The following is a 26,074-nucleotide window of genomic DNA, read 5'->3' on the forward strand; positions in this document are numbered from 1 at the left end:
TCTCACAACTGCGTCTCATTAATATTAATAAGCTTGGCGCAAACGCCTGTGATTGGCTTACATGCTCAGTTTCCAGGACAACTCAAAACAGCAATAGGTTAATTGACAAACATTGACTTCTGTTGATATATTTGAATGTTGCCTTACACATTGGGACTTCATTGACATACTTATGTGATTTTATAGAATTTTTTTTGTCAGGAATTCTACATTCCCATGGATGCAGAGGCAGAGCAACAAGACAATGACCCTGGGTCCAATCATAGCCCTGAAAACACAGAGCTGAAGAACAATGACCAACTCCAGAAGACACAAGCTGTAGAGCCCTCGGAGGAGGGCAAATCCCCTAATGTTGATGACAGTAAGAATAAAGCGGATACCCCTGCAGATGAGGATGAGGAGGGCGGGTTAGTGGAGTCTGAAAAAGCCTCAGAACAGGCAACAGATTGCACCTCAACTGATGTTGCTCCCATCGCTCTCCTCGCCCCAACCTGGGCTTGATCCAGGGAACCTCTGCACACATCGACAACAGTCACTCGCAAAGCATCGTTACCTATCGCCCCACAAAAGCCGCTGCCCTTGCAGGGCACCAATTGAACGTCACTGATTGACACGTTACTAGCGTACACTGGGACAGAGGGAGGGAACTCGGCCGCATTTGAGCCAGGCGCTGGAGATGAGTCGCCCACATAAGCAAACCTACCCACGAGCTAGACATTTGAAGAGGGAGAGGGCCCGGAGATAGGGGAGCCTCTCTCCCGCGAGTGGAGTTTTACACTCGAAAATGGCGACGATAACGACGATGATGAAGACGGGCCGCCCAAACTAGACCCAGGGACCCCCGAGAGGGAGTGCTGCAGTCCTGTGCAGGTTGAAGACGAGTAAGGCCCCAGCATCGACTACGAAGACTACATGAACTTCTTCATAGAGCTGCAGGTGGAGAAGGAGAAACAGAGCCAGGTCAGAGGTCAGCTCCAGATCAAGCTGGTGGAGTATGTCCGCAAGAAGACGGGTTACGACGCACGTCCTAAGTAGGAGAAGGCCGTGTCTGACCAGGAGCAGCGCTACCAGAAGTAAATAGCCATCATGAAGGACCTGAAATGGTAGCACCGGCGTGACTTGGAGGCGGCCAAGCAGCAGGCCGAGGAGCTGCGGCAGCAGAGCCAGGAGAAGGTGGATTGCAAGGAGGAGTTTGTCGAGGACCTGCACCTCATCGACTTCGAGCAGATGAAGATCGAGAACCAGGCGTACAAGAACGAGAAGATAGAGGAGTGCAACGAGGAGTTCCTCAAACTGTGCAAGAAGATCACCAGCACTGTCCAGGTACTGGCCCACGTGAAGGAGAAGTTCCAGTTTGTGCAGATGGAGAACCAGGCCAAGCAGGCCCAGCTGGCCGAGGTGGCTGGACAGAAACAATCTACTCTTTATTTGACTGATGTAGCTGGCAAGGTAACTGCTGTTTGACTACACAGAAAAAAACATATTTATTCCCAGTGCTGAGCTAGTAGTGTAACTGACATGTAACGTTAGTTACAGGAATGTTTCATCCCCTCTCGACTGAAGTTCTGTCTGAAGAGAATGAGCTAGCTAGCTAGTAGCTACCACAGCCAGTTCATCTTTAGTCTCTCTGTCAGGTAGCTGTATCTTAACAGCTGTTGTGTGTATGGAAATGTTTTGTAGCCTTTTTGTCCCATTTCAACAGAAGTAAATTCACTTGGCTAGTTTTCATCAGTTGATGTACCATTAGAGCTAGCCAAAAGTTGGCTAACGTCAGCTAGCTAGCTCACTAACTGTAGCTATTATTTTTGCCTCAATCACGCTAGACCTGAATCAAACGATGAAACCAGCTGCCAAACGATTGAAGACTGATATTTGGACGTTTTTTGACAGCACAATGTGAGTTTTTATTAGAGTCAGTATAGTAATGTAACGGTATTGATCTGTCAGTTTCCCTAGCTAATTCTCTATTTTTCACACTTACATGGTATAAATAGTTCTACAGACTACACTGCCATGGTGCACAGTCAGTATACAATACTATGCTCATCAAGTCTTAGCAGGATCAGATGGTGACAGGTGTCCCAGCTGTGTCAGACAGCCAAGGAAGACCAGTGTAAGGAGCTCAGGTGAATTTTTCAGTATATTATAAGAATCAGTGAATGGATACAAAGTTCCAACTGGAGTTGATGGGTAGGCTACAGTCTGGGATATGGAAATTTACATTTACATTTAAGTCATTTAGCATAATGGTAATTTCAATTATTGAACCTTTGATTCTATTTTTGGATCATATAATGTATACAGTGTATTCGGAAATTATTCAGACCCCTTGACTTTTTCCCCATTTTGTTACGTTACAGCCTTATTCTAAAATGTATTAAATCGTTTTCTCCCCTCATCAATCTTCACACAATGCCCCATAATGACAAAGCAAAAACAGGTTTTAATACATTTTTGCAATTGTATTAAAATAAAAAAATGGAAATATCCTATTTACTCAGCACTTTGTTGAAGCACATTTGGCAGCAATTACAGCCTCGAGTCTTCTTGGGTATGATGCTACAAGCTTGGCACACCTGTATTTGGGGAGTTTCTCCCATTCTTCTCTGTAGATCCTCTCAAGCTCTGTCAGGTTGGATGGGGAGCATCGCTGCATAGCTATTTTCAGGTCTCTCAAGAGATGTTTGTTTGGGTTCAAGTCCGGACTCTGGCTGGGCCACTCAAGGACATTCAGAGATCAGTCCCGAAGCCACTCCTGCGTTGTCTTGGCTGTATGCTTAGGGTCGTTGTCCTGTTGGAAGATGAACCTTCGCCCCAGTCTGAGGTTCTGAGCACTCTGGAGCAGGTTTTCATCAAGGATCTCTCTTTACTTTGCTCTGTTCATCTTTCCCTCAACCCTGACTAGTCTCCCAATCCATGGCACTGAAAAACATCCACACAGCATGATTCTGCCACAACTATGCTTCACCGTAAAGATGGTGTCAGGTTTCCTCCAGATGTGACGCTTGGCATTCAGGCCAAAGAGTTCAATCTTGGTTTCTTCAGACCAGAGAAACTTGTTTCTCATGGTCTGAGAGTCCTTTAGGTTACTTCTGGCAAACTCCAAGCGGGGTGTCATTTGCCTTTTACTGAGGAGGGGTTTCCATCTGGCCACTCTACCATAAAGGCCTGATTGGTGGAGTGCTGCAGAGATTGTTGTCCTTCTGGAAGGTTCTCCCATCTCAACAGAGGAGCTATGGAGCTCTATCAGAGTGACCATCGGGGACTTGGTCACCTCCCTGACCAAGGTCCTTTTCCCCTGATTGCTCAGTTTGGCCAGGCGGCCAGCTCTAGGAAGAGTCTCGGTTGTTCCAATCTTTTTCCATTTAAGAATGATGGAGGACAATGTGTTCTTGTGGTCCTTCAATGCTGCATAAATATTTTGGTACCCTTCCCCAGGTCCCACACAATCCTGTCTCTGAGCTCTACGGACAATTCCTTTGACCTCATGGCTTGGGTTTTGCTCTGGCATGCACTGTCAACTGTGGGACCTTATATAGACAGCTGTGTGTTTTTCCAAATCATCTCCAATCAATTGAATTTACCACAGGTGGACTCCAATCAAGTTGTAGAAACATCTCAAGGATGATCAATGGAAACAGGACTAGGGTTGCTAAGGATCAGAAACTTTCCGGTAAATTTCTGGTATTTTTCTGGAAATCTTCCATGGGAAATTAAGCCCGGGAATTTTGCTTAACTTTTTTGGGACTGGGGGGCAGTATTGAGTAGCTTGGATAAAAAGGTGCCCAGAGTAAACTGCCTGCTACTCAGTCCAAAAAGCTAGAATATGCATATAATTAGTGGATTTGGATTGAAAACACTCTGAAGTTTCTAAAACTGTTTGAATGATGTCTGTGAGTATAACAGAACTCATATGGCAGGCAAAAACCTGAGAAAAAATCCAACCAGGAAGTGGGAAATCTGAGGTTTGTAGTTTTTCAAGTCATTGCCTATTGAATATACAGTGTCTATGGGGTCATATTGCACTTCCTAAGGCTTCCACTAGTTGCCAACAGTCTTTAGAACCTTGTTTGATGCTTCTACTTTGAAGGATGGGGGAATAAGAGCTGATTGAGTCAGTGGTCTGGCAGAGTGCATTTCTACAGACAAAGGAATTCTCCGGTTGAAACATTATTGAAGATTTATGATAAATAAATCCTAAAGATTGATTCTATACTTCATTTGACATGTTTCTACGAACTGTAAAATGACTTTTCGTCTGACTTTCGCCTGGACTTGCCCGCGCCTCCTGAGTTTGGATTTGTGTACTAAACGCACAGACAAAAAGGAGGTATTTGGACATAAATTATTGACTTTATCGAACAAAACAAACATTTATTGTGGAACTGGGATTCCTGGGAGTGCATTCTGATGAAGATCATCAAAGGTAAGTGAATATTTATAATGATATTTCTGACTTCTGTTGACTCCACAACATGGCGGGTATCTGTATGGATTGTTTTTGTGTCTGAGCGCCGTACTCAGATTATTGCATGGTGTGCTTTTTCCGAAAAGTTTTTTTGAAATTGAAATCTGACACAGCGGTTGCATTAAGTAGAAGTTTATCTATAATTCCATGCATAACAATTGTATCTTTTAGCAGTGTTTATTATGAGTATTCCTGTAAATTGATGTGGCTCTCTGCAAAATCACCGGATGTTTTGGAGGCAAAACATTACTGAACATAACGCGCCAATGTAAACTAAGATTTTTGGATATAAATATGAACTTTATCGAACAAAACATATATGTATTGTGTAACATGAAGTCCTATGAGTGTCATTAATTTTATCTCTATTTCTGCTTTTTGTGACTCCTCTCTTTGGCTGAAGAAATGGCTGTGTTTTTCTGTAACTAGGTGCTGACCTAACATAATCGTTTGGTGTGCTTTCGTCGTAAAGCCTTTTTGAAATCGGACACTGTGGCTGGATTTACAACAAGTTTATCTTTAAAATGGTGGAAAATACTTGTATGTCTGACGAATTTTAATTATGGGATTTCTGTTGTTTTGAATTTGGCGCCCTGCAATTTCACTGGCTGTTGTTGAGGTGGGACGCTAGCGTCCCGAATATCCCAGAGAGGTTTAAATTCATCAAAAAAGTTAGCTTATAACAGTGAACCTTTTTTTGTGGGATACACAAGGCAATTCTAGGTCTTGTGGAATATTTTGGTTAAACTATCCCCAATTCAATGGAATTGCAACCCTCTGCATGCACAGTGCATTCTTCCATCACATGTGCAGTGCACTTTTCCATCATGTGTACAGCTGATTCTCAAGATCTTGCAAACTAATGAGATGCTATTGAGCCCACACTACTACACTGTCTGAGCCAAGGACTACATGCTTTCTGGTAAGTTTTGAATACAATACTGGGTGGGGTGAATATATTTTTATAGGACATACACGATTTTTTGTTAACTAGTAAATAGTAGCCTACAGCAAAGTGTGTTTAAATAATTTCTAACTTGTTAACAATTTCTGCTAGTTAGTTTTTGCTACCATGTGTGTTTTAGCTTGCTTGAGCCTGCTAACTGAGGGGTTGTCACACCCTGGCTTTAGTATTCTTTGTTATTTTAGTTAGGTCAGGGTGTGACATGGGGAATGTTTGTGTTTTTGTCTAGTCTTGGGTGGTTATATGGTAAGGGGGCGTTGGGTTTAGTGTATGGGGTTGTGTTTAGTGAATGTGTCTAGGTATGTCTATGGTTGCCTGAGTGGTTCTCAATCAGAGACAGCTGTCTTTCATTTGTGTCTGATTGGGAGCCATATTTAAGGCAGCCATATGCGTGTGTGGGTAATTGTCTATGTAGAACGTTTGTAGCTTTTGTATTGCACTTACATTTGTAGCTTCACGGTCGTTTGTTGTTTTGTTTAGTTTTGTTTTAAGTGTTCGTTTCGTGTTTCACTCATCTCTAATAAAAGAGAATGTATTTTTCACACGCTGCGCCTTGGTCCACTCATTATCCTCAGGACGATCGTGACAGGGGTGTTAATTCACCTGTTTCCATACATGTTTCATTTTAAACCATTTATCTTACAAAGGAGTTGTTTAAGCTAACTGCTTAACTATTTATCTGTACATGGAATTGTATTTGTTGTTTTTTTACATTTCTTTCCTAATCTTTACAGGAAAATGCCACGGGCACTATCTGTCTGAGACATTTCACTGCAGCTGATGTAGAAGGAAAAGCTGTGTACATTTTAAAATACTGTGCCAAATCATATGTAAAGAATACAACAAAGATACAGAATCATCTGGCCAAGTGCATAAAGTTCCTTTAGCGCGGACAACAAGCAACCTCTCTCAAAAGTCCCTCTACTTCTATTCGGGGTGAAAATTATGAATCAGACACCTTATCGATAGCAACAGCTCAAGGTCCTCCTAGAATCAAAAGTTTTATTGACTCAATGGAGGAACGTAGTCAGAGAAATGCTGATGAATGTCTTGCTTGAGCTGTGTATGCAACTGGTTCATCTCTGATGCTCACAGGCAATGTGTATTGGAAGAGATGTCGGAATGTTCTTCGCCCAGCATACACCCCTCCAACCAGACATGCTTTATCTACTCATTTGCTGGATGCAGAGTTCAACAGTGTTCAAGTGAAGGTCAAGCAAATCATAGAGAAACCAGACTGTATTGCAATCATCTCTGGTGGGTGGTCGAATGTTCGTGGGCAAGGAATAATTAACTACATCATCTCCACCCCTCAACCAGTATTCTACAAGAGCACAGACACAAGGGACAACAGACACACCGCATTGCAGATGAGCTGAAGGCAGTCATCAATGACCTTGGACCACAGAAGGTATTTGCACTGTGACAGACAATGTTGCGAACATGAAGGCTGCCTGGTCTAAAGTGGAGGAGTCCTACCCTCACATCACACCCCTTGGCTGTGCTGCTCATGCATTAAATCTGCTCCTCAAGGACATCATGGCACTGAAAACAATGGATACACTCTACAAGAGAGCCAAAGAAATGGTTAGGTATGTGAAGGGTCATGAAGTTATAGCAGCAATCTACCTCACCAAGCAAAAAGAATAAGAGCACCACATTGAAGCTGCCCAGCAACACACGTTGGGGTGGTGTTGTCATCATGTTTGACAATCTCCTGGAGGAGAAGGATTCTCTCCAAGAAATGGCCATATCACAGTGTGCCGATATGGACAGCTCCATCAAGAGGATCCTCCTGGATTATGAATTTTGGGAGAGAGTGGTAAGCAGCCTGAAACCTATAGCAGTTGCCATTGCATGGATTGAGACAATGCCATCCTGTCTGATGTTCAGACTCTGCTTGCAGATCTAAGAGAAGAAATCCGTACTGCCCTGCCCACTTCACTGTTGCTCCAAGCAGAGGAAACTGCAGTTTTGAAATACATCAAAAAACATGAAGACTTCTGCCTGAAGCCCATACACGCCGCAGCGTACATGTTGGACCCCAAGTATGCTGGCATGAGCATCCTGTCTGGTGCAGAGATCAACCAGGCATATGGTGTCATCACTACCATGTCTCGCCACCTTGGCCCGGATGAGGGCAAGGTTCTTGGCAGTCTGGCGAAGTACACTTCCACGCAAGGGCTCTGGGATGGAGATGCAATATGGCAGTCGTGCCAACATATCTCATCAGCCACCTGCTCGAAGGGACTTTGTGGATCTGAGGCTCTTTCCCCTGTGGCCTCCATCATCCTCCAAATCCCACCAACATCAGTCCCCTCAGAGCACAACTGGTCCTTGTTTTGGAACACACACACCAAAGCACACAACAGGCTAACCACTACACGGGTTGAAAAATTGGTGGCCATCCGGGAAAATTTGAGGCATTTTGAGCATGACAATGAGCCATTCTCAACAAGGCTGGAAAGTGACAGTGATGATGAGGCCTCAGAGTCTGATGTTCAAGAGGTGGACACAGAGGGTCCAGGGAGAAGACATGGAAGCCTGAGAGGAAGACAACCAAAGCTTTAGTTTCTAGACTATCAGTTTACAGATATATGTTGAAAATGTTTTTGGGAGATGCGATAGATCATTGGGTATCATTCAATATTCCCTTTCTTTTGTTGTTCAGTGAAATCATCCCATGTGAAGAGTCAACTAATTTAATTAAAATGCAAGTCGTAACTAAATTGTTTAGTTAATAAACATTTCTATTGGAAGGATTTAATCATTTGCAATTATGTCTACTTGTGATAAGGTAAAATGTTTATGTTTCTGTCTCCATATGATATGGTAAATATATCCAATGCAAAAAACATCTACATTTAAATGGTATTAATATTAATTTGCATATATTTCCGTTAATTCCCATATACTCCTGTTAATTATCATATATTCCTGTTAATTCCCACAGAAAGTTTCCTCCTCTGAATATTCCCCAAAATGTGCAACCCTAAACAGGACACACCTGAGCTCAATTTTGAGTGTCATAGCAAAGGGTCTGAATACTTATGTAAATAATGTTTTTTTTGTTATTGTTCTTATACATAAAAAATAAAAATAAAAAGTTTGCTTTGTCATTATGGGGTATTGTGTGTAGATTGATGAGGAAAAAAAGAAATGTAATACATTTTAGAATAAGACTGTAACGTAACAAAATGTGGAAAAAGTCAAGGGGTCCGAATGCACACCAAGGTAAATCTTTGTCATGCCTCATCTGAGCAGGATCAGATTGTGACAGGGGTCTCAGCAGGATCAGGCAAGCATGGAAGTCAAGTCTGTGACATTGCTGCGGTGAACTTTTGCAGATACAAAACCTTATTCTCTCTGTGCAGTAATCACTGGACAAGCCAGAAGCTTCAAATATTTAAACTATTTTAAGGCAGTTTGACAAACCTCAAGTTGATTTCCAAACTGTATCAAAAGTTGATATAGGCTTTTCCTAATGACACGAAACAAAAATGTGAGGAAGACCTGGGAGACAGTATTGATGATGATGATGAATGGATACAGATATGTTTGAAGACCCAGTCATGTTCATATAATCTCAGACGTAAATTACTGCAGTTTAGGACCATCCATAGAGCATACTATTATGCCAGTGAAACTGAATATCATGTAAAACACGAAAGGGGACATATTTGCATGTTATGATCTTGTGAAGGCGGGCTGAATTCTGTCAGAGTGTCTTCTTTTATCTCAGCATGTCTACAGATTCTCCCTTTTCCCTGTTTTTGTTTTGCTTGGAAATGTTGATACTGGAGAATGTTGTCAGAAGAAACTATGTAACCTAGTATTCATAGCGGCTAATAAATGCGTTGCCGTTAATTGGAACGTTGGTTATCTTCCCACAATGTCACAATGGATAGCAGAAATGTCAAGTTACATATCACTAGATTTGATTTATTACAAGATTAAGGGTATACGGTCTGGGTGCCTTATATGGAACACTGTATGTATTGAAAACATGAGATTTTTTTAGTTCAGTGGTCGCAAATAGATCAAAATATTTTTATGGCACATGAGACACCTGTCTGATTTGCACCTGTCTCAGTGGACTAATCCATTGAGGAGGCCACTGTCATGGCATGGTCCAAGAATATAGGGATTGTGGCTCAGATGCACAAGGCACTTTTCTCTCCAGAATGCGTTCCCTCCCGCCATTTCATGGGTATTCATTGTTTCACTTTATTGTGTGTATTTTTTCTTGTGTCTATCAATTCCCCATTACATATATCACCAGTAGTAGCCTACATTTGTCTGTAATTCCTATCATTTCTAATCTCCAATTGTCATGTCTACTTCCGCTCCTCCTCTCTGGTGCTCGTTGTCGCCAGTTGTCTCATCATTACGCACACCTGCCACCATCGTTACGCACACCTGCGCCTCATGACACTCACCTGGACTCCATCACCTTCCTGATTACCTCCCTTATATCTGTCACTCCCTTTGGGTCTTTCCCCAGGTGTTAATAACTCAGTTTCTGTATCATGTCTGTATGTGTTTTGTGGTTCATGGCGCCGTACTTCCTGACTCCCAGTGTACATGTTACAGAATAATGCCTCACCAAAGGGAAGCAACAGGGATTTATTTTTGCTGGTGACGTCGGGGTCCAAGAGCGGCTGCCAAAGCAACCGGGGATGCCTCAGCTGGCTCGACAGGTTCTCAAGCCTCAGTCGGCTCGTCAGTCTTCCATTGCCTAAGCTCTCGGCGATGCCTCAGCTGGCTCGACAGGTTCTTACCTCCCCTATATCTGTCACTCCCTTTGGTTCTTTCCTCAGGTGTTATTGACTCTGTTTCATGTCTGTACGCTTTTCTTGTTTTGTTCTATTGATTTCATTTGCAGTCCTGTACTTGATTCCCGACTCCCAGCGTACACGTTACACCAGAGTTTGTTTGGTGAATGCATTCAAAATATTATTATTAGTTATTTACTGTTCTCATTGTCGGCTTGGGCGTGTTTTTTGCAAAACACAACCTATGCTACACTTGTGAGAAACTTTTTTTTTTAATTATAAGAGAATCAACTATSCTCTCTGATGTTCAGTAGATGGCGACATTGTAAAGGAAACTATTCTCACCCTATGAGTGAGCATTCTGCAAAGGTCTCTGATCAGTCATAAATCACTAACTGTCCAGAGGAAAACCATATGTATTATAATAAGTAATCTGTTACTTTCTTTGCTGGCATGTGTTTTTACAACACCAGGTTATATTACAGTTGTCATGAAGGAAACTACCATACTCAAGATTGGTGGGAGAGAGCAGTTTATTTGCAGTCACTTTAAGCTGTCATCAAAATGGAACATTTTTGATTTCAATCAGTGGTTTAGTTACCAGAAATCAGATACCAAAAATAATTWAAAAAAACATTTCCAGGGTGGAAAGAATCAGTCATGAAATGTCAAAAGGCTGAAACATTTAGCTCTTTGATAAGCAGCACCATTTACTTACAACTGTCTGCTGTGTAAATACTGTCATAAAGTACAACTCTTTCAGCATAACATCATTGAGGAGGATGCATTCAGGAGGTTTCATTGAACTTACGCTTACTCAAGTGTAGTCTGACGATAACTGCAATCTCTTTAGTTCTTTTGGCCCAGGGTTGGGTGGGGTCCGCACAAATCGTCCGACCCGTCGTCTTCAGAGTTGCGCTGTGCACAGGACCACATTGGAGAGTAATAAGAAACAGTTATGTTAAAGTCAAACATTCACAAAAGGAAGAATGTGTGAAACAAAACTCCTGTAACGGTGCTGTAAAACAAAGTGTGCGGTGAGTAAATTATTCACAACAATAGAGTAATTAAGCACATCAATGAAACGTACATAACCTCCAGGAWGCTGCAGGTTGGAGATGTGTACACTACAACAACAGACATTAATTTAGCTATTCTTCCCTACTCATTCTTGACACACATGCAGCGCAGACAATCCCTGCATGAGACAGAAACAAAGAGATACAATTGATAAAATGTCCATTGATACATTTAGATTGGCATTAGGTAACTTAGCTATTCTAGCATGAAAACAAGGATAAATATTTAGTTTAGTCCATGTTATCAGTAGTGTAGGTAYGTGTAGAATGGCTTGTTTGGGTAACAGCTACAGTTTACATACACTTAGGTTGGAGTCATTGAAACTTGTTTTTCAACCACTCCACAAATGTCTTGTTAACAAACTATAGTTTWGGCAAGTCGMTTAGGACATCTACTTAGTGCATGACACAAGTCATTTTTCCAACAATTGTTTACAGACAGATTATTTCACTTATAATTCACTGTATCACAATTCCAGTGGGTCAGAAGTTTACACTACGTTGACTGTGCCTTTAAACAGCTCTGAAAATTCCAGAAAATGATGTCAGGGATTTAGAAGCTTCTGATAGGCTAATTGACATAATTTGAGTCAATTAGAGGTGTACCTGTGGATGTACACTGCTCAAAAAAATAAAGGGAACACTAAAATAACACATCCTAGATCTGAATGAATGAAATATTCTTATTAAATACTTTGTTTTCTTTACATAGTTGAATGTGCTGACAACAAAATCACACAAAATTATCAATGGAAATCAAATTTATCAACCCATGGAGGTCTGGATTTGGAGTCACACTCAAAATTAAAGTGGAAAACCACACTACAGGCTGATCCAACTTTGATGTAATGTCCTTAAAACAAGTCAAAATGAGGCTCAGTAGTGTGTGTGGCCTCCACGTGCCTGTATGACCTCCCTACAACGCCTGGGCATGCTCCTGATGAGGTGGCGGATGGTCTCCTGAGGGATCTCCTCCCAGACCTGGACTAAGCATCCGCCAACTCCTGGACAGTCTGTGGTGCAACGTGGCGTTGGTGGATGGAGCGAGACATGATGTCCCAGATGTGCTCAATTGGATTCAGGTCTGGGGAACGGGCGGGCCAGTACATAGCATCAATGCCTTCCTCTTGCAGGAACTGCTGACACACTCCAGCCACATGAGGTCTAGCATTGTCTTGCATTAGGAGGAACCCAGGGCCAGCCCACCAGCATATGGTCTCACAAGGGGTCTGAGGATCTCATCTCGGTACCTAATGGCAGTCAGGCTACCTCTGGCGAGCACATGGAGGGCTGTGCGGCCCCACACAGAAATGCCACCCCACACCATGACTGACCCACCGCCAAACCGGTCATGCTGGAGGATGTTGCAGGCAGCAGAACGTTCTCCACAGCGTCTCCAGACTCTGTCACGTCACATGTGCTCAGTGTGAACCTGCTTTCATCTGTGAAGAGCACAGGGCGCCAGTGCGAATTTGCCAATCTTGGTGTTCCTGGCAAATGCCAAACGTCCTGCACGGTGTTGGGCTGTAAGCACAACCCCCACCTGTGGACGTCGGGCCCTCATACCACCTCATGGAGTCTGTTTCTGACCGTTTGAGCAGACACATGCACATTTGTGGCCTGCTGGAGGTCATTTTGCAGGGCTCTGGCAGTGCTCCTCCTGCTCAAAGGCGGAGGTAGCGGTCCTGCTGCTGGGTTGTTGCCCTCCTACGGCCTCCTCCGCGTCTCCTGATGTACTGGCCTGTCTCCTGGTAGCGCCTCCATGCTCTGGACACTACGCTGACAGACACAGCCAACCTTCTTGCCACAGCTCGCATTGATGTGCCATCCTGGATAAGCTGCACTAACTACCTGAGCCCCTTGTGTGGGTTGTAGACTCCGTCTCATGCTACCACTAGAGTGAAAGCACCGCCAGCATTCAAAAGTGACCAAAACATCAGCCAGGAAGCATAGGAACTGAGAAGTGGTCTGTGGTCACCCACTGCAGAAACCACTCCTTTATTGGGGGTGTCTTGATAATTGCCTCTAATTTCCACCTGTTGTCTATTCCATTTGCACAACAGCATGTGAAATTTATTGTCAATCAGTGTTGCTTCCTAAGGGACAGTTTGATTTCACAGAAGTGTGATTGACTTGGAGTTACATTGTGTTGTTTAAGTGTTCCCTTTATTTCTTTGAGCAGTGTATTTCAAGGCCTACCTTCAAACTCAGTGCCTCTTTGCTTGACATCATGGGAAAATCAAAAAAAATCAGCCAAGACCTGAGAAAAAAATCGTAGATCTCCACAAATCTGGTTCATCCTTGGGAGCAATTCCAAACACCTGAAGTACCACGTTCATCTGTACAAACAATAGTACGCAAGTATAAACACCATGGGACCACGCAACCGTCATACCGCAACCGGACGCGTTCTGTCTCCTAGAGATGAACGTACTTTGGTGTGAAAAGTGCAAATCAATCCCCGCAAAGGACCTTGTGAAGATGCTGGAGGAAACAGGTACAAAAGTATCTATGTCCACAGTAAAACGAGTCCAAAGGCAGCTCAGCAAGGAAGAAGCCACTTCTCCAAAACCYCCATAAAAATACCAGACTACGGTTTGCCAAATATCACTTTTGCACGTTTCAGGTGTAAGTGGTGTATTTTCTAAAACTTAGTACCAAAGTCTAAACTGATAACACTTGTAATGCCCTCTGTCTTATGTTTAGGACCTTTGATTGAGCATTCATTGGAGTAGAACACATCTTTAACCCCTGAGTCATTCATACAAACGTTTTTTGCAAAATACAATGAGAACATTTAATTTAGTCACCAATACATCAGATTATGATAGGCTCACCATTTAGTAATTTTAACTAACATTTAATCCAATAGCAAGAAAATATGATATACTACTCAAAACGGATCTTTTTGAAGTGCTGATAGAAGGAATAATAGCTAAATACTATGAAAATMGTATTTACCCTCTATGTACCAGTATGAACTCTACCAAGACAGCTCCTCAGACTGGCAGGAACTGATGGGGGTGTGGCTCAAGGAAGTCTTCTGGGCGCTCTCGGGATGTTGACAGTAGGTGGAAATATGTTGAAGAACTAAATCTGTTCCACACTTGTACAACAGCAAACATCAGCACACCACACCACAGCACGACACTGAACCCAGACAAGTGCAAGGTCCTATCAGTGACCTTCACAGGAAATCTACCCCAATCATCCTAGGAGGATACTTCAGTTATACTGAGGCACTTAAGACCCTGTCCCTAACACGTCTGCAAGACGGACACAACTCTGCACTGACTTCGCCCCTACTAAAATCTAAATTCAGACTAGCTACCCCCTGCCCAATTCACAGTGACAGGCAGGAACACCCGCAGCCATAACAAAATGACTCGACTCTAAGTCTAGAACTGAACGGTACATTAGGTCACCAAAACCCATGAGTTCCTTTAGGACAGCAGGACATTCTAGATTTAAAGACTTGTACTCTTATTTTTTGTATTTTGTTGCTCTTATCCATTAATATTTTATATGCTAATGGTTTTCAGTTTGTATTGACTGCTATAAATGTATTTTAAAAACTTGAAAAATAACACATTTTTTCAAGTTTACTGTAAACCAATTGTATGTTTTGTATCCAATGTATAGTTTGGAGCATGGGGCCTCCCGGGTGGCGCAGTGGTCTAAGGCACAGCATCGCAGTGCTAGCTGTGCCACCAGAGATTCTGAGTGTGCCACCAGGCTCTGTCGCAGCCGGCCGCGACCGGGAGGTCCATGGGGCGACGCACAATTGGCCCAGTGTCGTCTGGGTTAGGGAGGGTTTGGCCGGCAGGGATATCCTTGTCTCATCACGCACTAGCAACTCCTGTGGCGGGCCGGGCGCAGTGCACGCTGACCAGGTAGCCAGTGTTTCCTCCGACACGTTGGTGCGGCTGGCGTCCGGGTTGGATGTGCGTTGTGTCAAGAAGCAGTGCGTCTAGGTTGGGTTGTGTTTCGGAGGACGCATGGCTCTCGACCTTCGCCTCTCCCGAGTCAGTATGGGAGTTGCAGCGATGAGACAAGACTGTAACTACCAATTGGATACCACGACATTGGGGAGAAAAAAGGAGGTAAAATAATATTTAAAAAATWAAAAATAAAAWAAAGTTTGGAGCATGTTGAAAAAATGTGTCTTACAATTTCAGTATCCTTATACAGTGCATACTGTACGTAGAAAATATCATCAGATATAGGTTTTATTGTGGCAGTTATCAAACTATACACTCTTTGGCCAGTTAATTAGATACACCACCCTGTTCACAAAAATGGTTAGCTCCTACAGAGTGTGAAAGGCAGGCAGACAGGTATCGAGGCATTCAGTTACTGTTCGATTGAATGTTAGAATGGGTTTAACCAGTGACCTATCTCAGAAACGGCCGACCTTCTGAGCTTTTCACGCACAACAGTAGGATTTACCGAGAATGGTGCGACAAACAGAAAAACATCCAGTCAGTGGCAGTTTTGTGGCGGAAAACAGTTCGTTGTTGAGATGTCGAAGGAGAACAACAAGAATTGTGCAAGCTAGCAGGCGGGCCACAAACAGGCAAATAATGGCGCAGCACAACAGTGGTGAAAATTGCAACAAAGTGATTGAAAGAAACTGCAATCAAACTAATACCAAGACTATTTAGGATAGATCAGGTAGACTTACTTTGACCTGTTGAAGGCTGAGGCAAGAGATATTATCAGGGTCCCTGTGGCCAGTAAAGACAGACCCATCGTTTAGTCTCTCTGACTCTATAGCTAAAATGACACTGATGATCGAAGATCTATTTGAGTTAATAAGAATAGAAACCAGCTTATATGGCTATGCCATTGTCAGCCCTGTGCCCACAAATGTGGGCTTCACCCTAAATAAACATTGCAGGATTTCATAGATATGAGGTTACATACTATGATGGATATAAATGGAAAAATATAATAAACTAAAATAACACCCAACGTACTGTCTGAAAAACAAGCCATACAAATGGTAAGATTGATTAAGAGATGGCCTGTTGGCTCAGTATTGTTCATACATGCTAACTGTTTGTGAGAGAAGAAAAAGTCAAAGCTTATAAAGAAAAGTGATACAATGTATAGATAAGAGTTCAATTATGAAAATCAAACAAAAGGGCTACTCCTGAAGCCCACTCCTCGGCTACAATATCCGGAAACCTGCCGATCCTTCARGACTGGAATACCGACAATCTGCCCGAGGATCCCAACAGGCCCCTCAGGCCCATTCTGCTAACCGCGGCCTGCTAACTGGACTGTTAGCTGATCCATCGGCCAGTTTCTTGGACCACTATACCCATTTTGACAATTGGACTTGGACCCCTCTGCTACTTGGAACCCTACTAATTCCATAACTGGTCTATCGACGTCACCGCACGAGGAGGCAAAAACAGACTTTCCCTCATCGCGACGTCCCTCTAAGGCCCTTATGCTAGCTTGCTAGCCCGGGCCTGCTAACTGCTAGCTTGCTATCCCCAGCCTGCTAACTGTCAGCCACTCAACCACCCAACCACTCACTGGACCCATACGATCACTTGGCTACGCATGCCTCTCCCTAATATCAATATGCCTTGTCCATTAGTGTCCTGGTTAATGATTACTGTCTTATTTCACTGTAGAGCCTCTAGCCCTGCTCAATATGCCTTAACCAACCATGTTGTTCCACCTCCTACATATGCGATGACATCACCTGGTTTAAACGTCTCTCGAGACTATATCTCTCTCATGCCTAGGTTTACCTCCAATGTACTCACATCCTACATTACCTTTGTCTGTACATTATGCCTTGAATCTATGCTATCGTGCCCAGAAACCTGCTCCATTTACGTGCTAGACGGCCAGTTCTAATAGCCTTTAGCCGTACCCTTATCCTACTTCTCCTCTGGTYATGTAGAGGTTAATCCAGGWCCTGCAYTGCCTAGCTCCACTCCTACTCCCCAGGTGCTCTCATTTGTTGACTTCTGTAACCGTGAAAGCCTTGGTTTCATGCATGTTAACATTAGAAGCCTACTCCCTAAGTTTGCTTTATTCACTGCTTTAGCACATTCTGCCAACCCGGATGTCTTAGCCGTGTCTGAATCCTGGCTTAGGAAAACCACCAAAAACCCAGAAGTTTTCCACAAGGATAGAACTGCCAAAGGSGGCGGTGTTGCAATCTACTGCAGAGATAGCCTGCAGAGTTCTGTCAAACTATCCAGGTCGGTACCAAAACAATTCGAGCTTCTACTTCTAAAAATTCACCTTTCCAGAAACAAGTCTCTCACCGTTGCCGCTTGCTATAGACCACCCTCTGCCCCCAGCTGTGCCCTGGACAACATATGTGAATTGATTGCCCCCCATCTATCTTCWGAGKTCGTGCTGRTAGGTGACCTAAACTGGGACATGCTTAACACCCCGGCCATCCTACAATCTAAGCTTGATGCCCTCAATCTCACACAAATTATCGATGAACCTATCAGGTACAACCCCAAATCCGTGAACATGGGCACCCTCATAGATATCATCCTAACTAACTCACCCTCCAAATACACCTCTGCTGTTTTCAACCAAGATCTCAGCGATCACTGCCTCATTGCCTGCATCCGTAATGGGTCTGCATGTTCAACGGACCACCCCTCATCACGTCAAATCACTGTCACACCTCATCACTGCTCCCTAAAACACTTCAGCGAACAGGCCTTTCTAATCGACCCTGGACCAGCACAAAACATCCTGGCGTTCTGCATTAGCATCGAATAGCCCCTTAATATGCAAGTTTTCAGGGAAGTTAGGAACCAATATACACAGGCATTAGGAAAGCTAAGGCTAGCTCTTTCAAACAGAAATTTGCAATCTGTAGTACCAACTCAAAAAATTCTGGGACACTGTAAAGTCCATGGAGAATAAGAGCACCTCCTCCCAGCTGCCCACTGCACTGAGGCTAGGAAACACTGTCACTACCGATAAATCCACTTAATTGAGAATTTCATAAGCATTTTTCTATGGCTGGCCATGCTTTCCACCTGGCTACTCCTACCCGCCAAAACCCTGTACCCCCCACAGCAACCGCCCAAGCCTCCCCCATTTCCCCATTCCACGGTCAAGGTCCTAAACAATATCATAACGCCATCGATAAGAGACATTACTGTGCAGCCGTATTCATCGACCTGGCAAGGCTTTCGACTCTGTCAATCACACATTCTTATTGGCAGACTCAACAGCCTTGGTTTCTCAAATGATTGCCTCGCTTGGTTCACCAACTACTTCTCCGATAGAGTTCAGTATGTCAAATCGGGGAGCCTGTTGTCCGACCTCGGCAGCCTCTATGGGGTGCCACAGGGTTAAATTGTTGGGCCGACTCTCTTCTCTGTATACATCAATGATGTCGCTCTCGCTGCTGGTGATTCTTTGATCCAACCCTACGCAGACGACACCATTCTGTATACCTATGGCCCTTCTTTGGACACTGTGTTAACTAACCTCTAGCTGAGCTTCAATGCCATACAACTCTCTTCCGTGGCCTCCAACTGCTCTTAAATGCAAGTAAAACTAAATGCATGCTCTTCAACCGATCGCTGCCCGCACCTGCCCGCCCGTCCAGCATCACTACTCTGGACGGTTCTGACTTAGAAATATGTGGACAACTACAAATACCTAGGTGTCTGGTTAGACTGTAAACTCTCCTTCCAGACTCACATTAAGCATCTCCAATCCAAAATTAATCTAGAATTGGCTTCCATTTCGCAACAAAGCATCCTTCACTCATGCTGCCAAACATACCCTCGTACAACTGACCATCCTACCGATCCTCAACATCGCTGATGTCATCTATAAAATTGCCTCCAACACTCTACTCAACAAATTGGTACAGTCGATCACAGTGCCATCCTTTTGTCACCAAAGCCCCATATACTACCCACCACTGCGACCTGTATGCTCTCGTTGGCTGGCCCTCGCTTCATACTCGTCGCCAAACCCACTGGCTCCAGGTCATCTATAAGTCGTTGCTAGGTAAAGCCCCACCTTATCTCAGCTCACTGGTCACCATAGCAGCACCCATCCGTACGACGCACTCCAGCGGGTATGTCTCACTGGTCACCCCCAAAGCCAATTCTTTCTTTGGCCGCCTCTCCTTCCAGTCTCTGCTGCCAATGACTGGAACGACTGCAAAACTCTCTGAAGCTGGAGACTCTTACCTCCCTCACTAGCTTTAAGCACCCGTCACAGATCACTGCACCTGTACATAGCTCATCTGTAAACAGCCCATCCCCATACTGTATTAGTTATTTATCTTGGTCCTTTACACCCCAGTATCTCAACTTGCACATTCATCTTCTGCACATCCTACCATTCCAGTGTTTAATTGATATATTGCCACCCTAGCCTATTTATTGCCTTACCTCTCTTTCCTACCTCATTGCACATGCTGTATATAGATTCTTCTACTGTATTATTGATTGTATGTTGTTATTCCATGTGTAACTCTGTGTGTGGGTGTATGTGTCGAACTGCTTTGCTTTATCTTGGCCAGGTCGCAGTTGCAAATGAAACTTGTTCTCAACTAGCCTATCTGGTTAAATAAAGGTGAAAATATATATTTTTAAATCAACTAGCACCTGGGCCTGTTGCACAAAACTAGGATAAGGGATTAAGCCAGGATATCTTGGTGATCCTGGCTCAATTGATCCGTAATCCGGTTGCACTAAGTGGAATAGGGGGCAGGAGATATGTTATGGTATAAATTACCATGGAGATTTATTCTGTGGAGCTAGCCTGCTCCAGACCACGGAAATTCCAGGATCTATTTAATCTCATCCCTAATGTCAGTCAGCAGTCACCACAAATGGAAACCAATAGTTATTTCACTGCTCACTATACATTATCACATAACTAGACCCACTGTTATTATTTAACGTTTGTGATCATTAATTTTCAATGATTTTGGATAAAAAATGATTTTTAGATGATGTTGCGTATCATTAGATAATTTACAGTTTCCCATAGACTATAAGGCTATATATAAAATGATAGAAATTAGGGCCACAGAGGGGAAAAAAACACAAGTCATATATTGTAACCAGTTGTTTAAAGGAGGACAGTTGTTAAAATGACAGATGTGGGGCATTCGTGAAAATGTACTTCAGTATGGTTTCATAAACAAAGACATGCTGATGTCGCAGAATATTAGTATCACATTGTCATAAGTATCAAAACTGTAAAAACAATATGTAGCTTTTCTGCAGAAAGAACCAGCCTCATAAATTTATGACTTTATCCTTTTTCTTCAGTGTGGCCTAGTACTCTGTCAATAACACAATAACACATTCCATATGAATATAAAACAACAATGTGTAACATTATGTTCCCTTATTGAATAAGGACAAACAAAGCAGGTAACCATCAGCTCCTTTCGAAACTGAAGTCACAGTGACTCTACAGATGGAAGACCAGAATCCAAGCATATTATACAAAATGATACATACACATTCAAAGGTCTGTATATAACACACCCTGCATGTCTGCACACTAAAAAAATGCAGGACAATCCATACACATCACTGAACGACAAATGAATGGATGCAGTAGCCTCCCTGCAGCCCTTGTATTACACACAGTATACCGCACAAACATCATAAGAGGCCAAATTCGTCAAAAAACGAACCCAAAAAAACCCAAATTCCTCTGCCACCGCAGGACATATTTAACCAAAATTGAAGCACACATACTACTAAAATAATTCAACATATTGGTCCCTCAGCAGCCGACCCTGTCGTCATCAGGAGAGATTGCCGGATTGTCCCAGTCCATGGCTGGTGCACTCTGGGGGCCCTCTCCTTCCTCAGGCAGGCCACATTGTGGAGGACAGCACAAGCCACAGTAATATCACATGCCCTACAGGCTGACCCTTAATTTGTGAAGGCAGTGAAAGCGTGCCTTCAGGAGGCCAAAGGTCATTTCAACTCTGGCCTGGTCTGGCATGGGCATGGTTGTAGGCCTGCTGTGCTTCCTGGGGTCTGTGAAAGGTGTCAGGAGAAAGGCTGGCAGCCATACCCCCTGTCTCCCAGCAACACACCAGAGAATTCACCTGTCAAACAAAATCTCATCATTATACCTCATAAACACAGTGATATTCTTGACACAGCCATGATGGTTATAAATAGGGGTTGTTGGCAGTACCTTGTGATAGGCACTGATAGATTTCAGAGGGCCCGAAAGATTCTGGAGTCAGGACTGAGCCGGGCCATTTTGCCACAACATGCTGATACTCAGCGTTATACAGTCGCATGTCAGACCATCTTGAAATCATAAAATGAGAATATTAACACCAATCAATGCACATCATGGCAATCGCAGGAGTGTTCGTCAAATGAGACATCATCAAAGTTATGTTCACGCTGAAACATTAATGCTTGTGAAAGGATTTCCTATCACAAACTCGGCCTCATGGCACCATGAGGGGGCTATTTATGTCCGTAGTGTGTGTGCAGGTCCACTGCATCCAATGACATTGGGGAAACCGGTCACACAAAATAATGAGTATCCTAACTATGTGTTAACGAGTTTGTCCTGTATATTTTAGAGTCCCTCTTACCTGCTAATTCCTTGAGAACTCCTCTTGGTTGGATGTACAGAGTCTTCGTGGCCAGGGAGGATGAAGACATCTGCTAATGGCTTGATAGCCAGAACACACACCCCTTATTGTGCGCAAATTGTGGCCTTGTTCAGCTGTTCTGCATCCCCCATGAGCTTACAGGAAGGCTCACTAGCAAAAAGCGGCAAAGGGCCACACACCCAAACCATTGGCTCACACCTGCAGTGCATGGCTCCGGTGGCAGTGCGGTGCTTATCCTGGACCCATAGTCTGCTAATATACTGATGCCATCTGCAGAAAACCTGTATCTTCATATAAGATGGTCCATGCAGGGAAGGCCGTGGGTCCAACCGGTCCTGAAGACCCTTTCTTCGCCTGAAGGCGCTCCTCAGCCCAAGTTCTCTCATCCACCACATCTCGCACGAATGGGCATTGCCATGTGTCAGAGCAGAAAGGAACACACAATTTTGGGCCTTCAATATAGGCTAGTGGCCCACACCCGGTGCTGGGGGGGTTGGGCAAAGGGCGATGCCTTATAACGTGACTTGGTTGTACTGATTGCTTGGGAAATAAAAAAACTTAGAAAAGATGCCCACCGTCGGTCCTGTGTGCTCACAATAAGAGCTCTATGTCATGGCTGCACTTGACTTACGAGAAGTACTACTAATTTTTATTTGAGCGTGTGTCATCTTCTTGGAACTGGGGGAGGAAAGAAAATAAGGATTATAATTGTGGTGTTTACCAGTAGCATACAGTGTACAATGAAGGCATATCCTCACTCCCTCTCAAGTTTTGTTTTATTTCAAGGTCCCAGTTTTCCTAATGTCCTCTTTTTTATTTCCGGCTCCATGTGCAAGAGTTTCCATCTTTTTCTTTCTTGTACTGAATGTCCTATGTCCTGCCAGTTCTATTTGCGCCGGAGTGGTTGCAATACAACTGTTCTGATACTTGTGAAGCTCTGTGGACCACAATACAATAGCCGCAGCTGGAATTTGGCAGGATGTGGTGTCCTTTTATAATACGCACTATGTTGCACAGGGCTGGTTTTTCCCACTGATCATCAGCATTGGTCCTGTAAAAGAAATTAGATTTTTTGATTTTGATGAGGACTTCCTCGCCCATTGTAGAGTAATAGTACTTTCACAGTCTGTAACATGAATACCTCGATGCCTTTTGGAATCAGAGAGCGGAGATGGTCCTCCCTCCTCATCAATCGTCTTCCTCATGTGCGTGTTGTGCTGCACTAGGGCCTGCCCCTATCACATATTAATCGGATTTCATATTGAAGCTAGTAGCAAGACATGCCAGGCCTACAGTATCCTTTGATGGAGAGTATCACTGATCAGCATCTCTGGTGCTTGTTGCTGTGGCTCTAACAGGAACCAGTGTCCGAACACTTGCAATGGCACTAGAAACCAAAGGTCAGACAGTCCAATTGATTCAATGAGATGTGGTTGTAATCCCAGTAGAGAATGAAGGACATACTTGAATGAAGCGGGTGGCATCTTGGAGGAACCTATCGTCGTCTCTTTTCCCCCCAGGGATCCCTCTAAGACGGGCCCCCCCTGCCCTTTATTAGCTTTCCAAGGCGCATGTCTCTCTGGGGTAAGGTCAGCCTTTGGTGACCACCACCCGTGCCTTGTCTGTGGGTATTCTTTGTTCACTGCTAAAACAGGTACAGACAATGTGTGAGCAGCACCTTCTGGGTACAATATTGCTTCGTGCCTTTGTTAAATATTAGTCAGGGACCATACCGATTCTCAGATATGTTCTTTGTAATTTGATTTTGACTGCTGCCATGTCCCGTTTTGGACCGTTCATGTTTAATCTACACACACCACACACACACACAACACACACACACACAGCACACACACACACACACACACACACACACACACATTTAATTGAGTCACACTGCAAAAAATTACTTGGTATTTTTGTCTGTTGTTCAGTAAAAATATCAAAAAAATTATCATAGCTTTATACAGGGTGATGGAGTTACTTACACAATTTCACTCATATCTGCAGTGCATTTCAATTAAAAATTTAACCGTTTCCATAATTACAGTACAACTGCATTTTTGGAGATGGGAATTAAATATTTGAATTGTAATTGTGATGTTTCAGCGAGCGGTGGTGGTAATTGTGCACTCTTACGCATTCAGGCGGTCTGCAATACTTTGCCACGCTTTTTCTCTTGCTTTATCAATGTGGCGGTGTTGCCTTTCTTCTTATTATATCTTTTACCTCCTCGTATGCCTCCATGAGGATTTGTGCTTCCGACGGGGGAAAGTCGCGGGCTCTAGTGCCATGGAAATCAGTTAATCTGTGATCTGTGCGGGGGTCTATTTGAGTGAGCCGCTGAGCCGCACCTATCCAGATTTGGTTTCACCTGGCTAATTGAATCCGTGTCTGCACTCATCGCTGGCTTTGGTCTTTGTGCACACAATAAGCCTGGACCACATGGTTTGGCTTCATTGAGCTCAGCTGAGTCATTTGATCCCGGTGTTCTTATTCTACTTTTGTGCAACAGGCTGATTGCATCTTCTCATTCTGTGCTAAATTGCAATTTATTTACCTTGAGTCATGATATTTGTATTTTTACATTGTTGTGTCTCAGAAGGCCACTAGGCTATAAATATGAGCTAAGTGCAATTGTCAGGTTGCCTTGAGGACGATGTCAGCTTGATGTCAAAACGTCAGTCACCTGTACTCATCCTGAACAATGTACTCATCCTGAACAATGTACTCATCCTGAACAATGTACTCATCCTGAACAATGTACTCATCCTGACTTTTTTGTTCAGAGCGGCAACTATTTTCTGCCTCGAATTAGTCCTTTTTGAAGTTTCTCTTGGTAAGCCCTTTTGAGTTATACAACGTATTTCAGGTTCATAACATGTTCATTACATGTGTTATACATCTAAGTGAGTATCATGATTGCCAGCATATAATTTAAAACTTTTTGTCACTACATGTCAAAGTAAAACAGTTATTCTAAGCAGAGCTGACAATGAAGTAGGAGCCGGAGTTTATAGARGCTCAGATTTGAGCCTTCTTCCAGTGAAGTGGGTTTACTCTCATCGATGGCCTTCATGATCCTGTCAATCAAAGGCTCATCTGGATTGGCACAAATGGGGTAGTTTTTTTCCGTGATCAACCTGGAAAAGAGACAATATCAAAATAAATATCACTACTGTAGGTGTAGTGTGTGTGTGTGTGTAAAATATGTATGACAAGGAAACTTATTTTAGACATACATGACCCCTTTATGAGTGCAGTCAGATCTGGTCATTCATATGCCACAATTAATTGTTTGGGGATCCTTCTTTGGTAATACTGGAAACAGCATTCATCAGGAACATTTCCATCTGTATAAAAAGACAGTCTGTCAGTTTCCTGTACTTTTTCTGACATACTTTAAGTCAACATGGAATCGTTCAGTTCAGCTTATAATGCAACAATTTCCCAAAACAAAAAAAAAGCAATTTTGGACTGACCAATGTAGACATGTTCAGATATATGCAACTTAAAAGTTTAATATCGCGAAATTTCAACCTGAAAGCTTTTGGACATCAGAGCAATGTTGAGGGCATCCTATTTGACTTGAATCTATTTGATATACAAAGCCTTGCAGATTGTCATTAGATAGCTATCTCTTAGAAAAAACAAACTGATATAGGCACAGATGTGGAGGGAAATTACTCTTAATCCAGTATATAACTCTTGTATAGAATTTATTATAACAAGAGACTACACTTTTACAGTACAACAGCAACAGGTCTTAAGTGTAAAACAAATCAATAATTCATGGCTTCTGGGAGTGCTATAAAGTCATAAAAGTAATGGGCGGGTTAGAAAGTTGGCTGTCAGAAGTTTGACAATGTAAGTTTACTATTAATCAATCAAATCGTATTAGTCACATGCGCCGAATACAACAGGTGTAGACCTTACAATGAAATGCTTACTTACGAGCCCAACCAACAGTGGAGTTAAAAAAAAATAAGATAAGAATAAGAGTAATGTCAGATCAATGTGCGGGGCACCGGTTAGTTGAGGGAGTATAAACATGTAGTAAAGTGACTATGCATATTAAAGTGACAAGCATAGATGACACAGAGAGTGGCAGTGGTGTGGAAGGGGGGTGGGGGGGGGGGGGGGGGGGGGGGGGGGGCAATGCAAATA

The 26,074-nt window shown here is 43.2% G+C and overlaps 1 long non-coding RNA gene and 1 pseudogene across 1 annotated transcript in view; one reads left to right on the forward strand and one right to left on the reverse strand.

Moving 5' to 3' along the window:
* The window catches only part of LOC139023852 (uncharacterized), a 278,919-nt gene that overhangs the window by 6,085 nt on the left and 246,760 nt on the right, over positions 1–26,074 (reverse strand). The gene's annotated exons all lie outside the window — the stretch shown is intronic.
* LOC139023825 (cilia- and flagella-associated protein 184-like) lies at positions 217–1,464 on the forward strand (annotated as a pseudogene).

The sequence above is a fragment of the Salvelinus sp. IW2-2015 genome, linkage group LG37 (assembly GCF_002910315.2).
Source record: "Salvelinus sp. IW2-2015 linkage group LG37, ASM291031v2, whole genome shotgun sequence".
In the NCBI taxonomy this organism is placed as follows: domain Eukaryota; kingdom Metazoa; phylum Chordata; class Actinopteri; order Salmoniformes; family Salmonidae; genus Salvelinus; species Salvelinus sp. IW2-2015.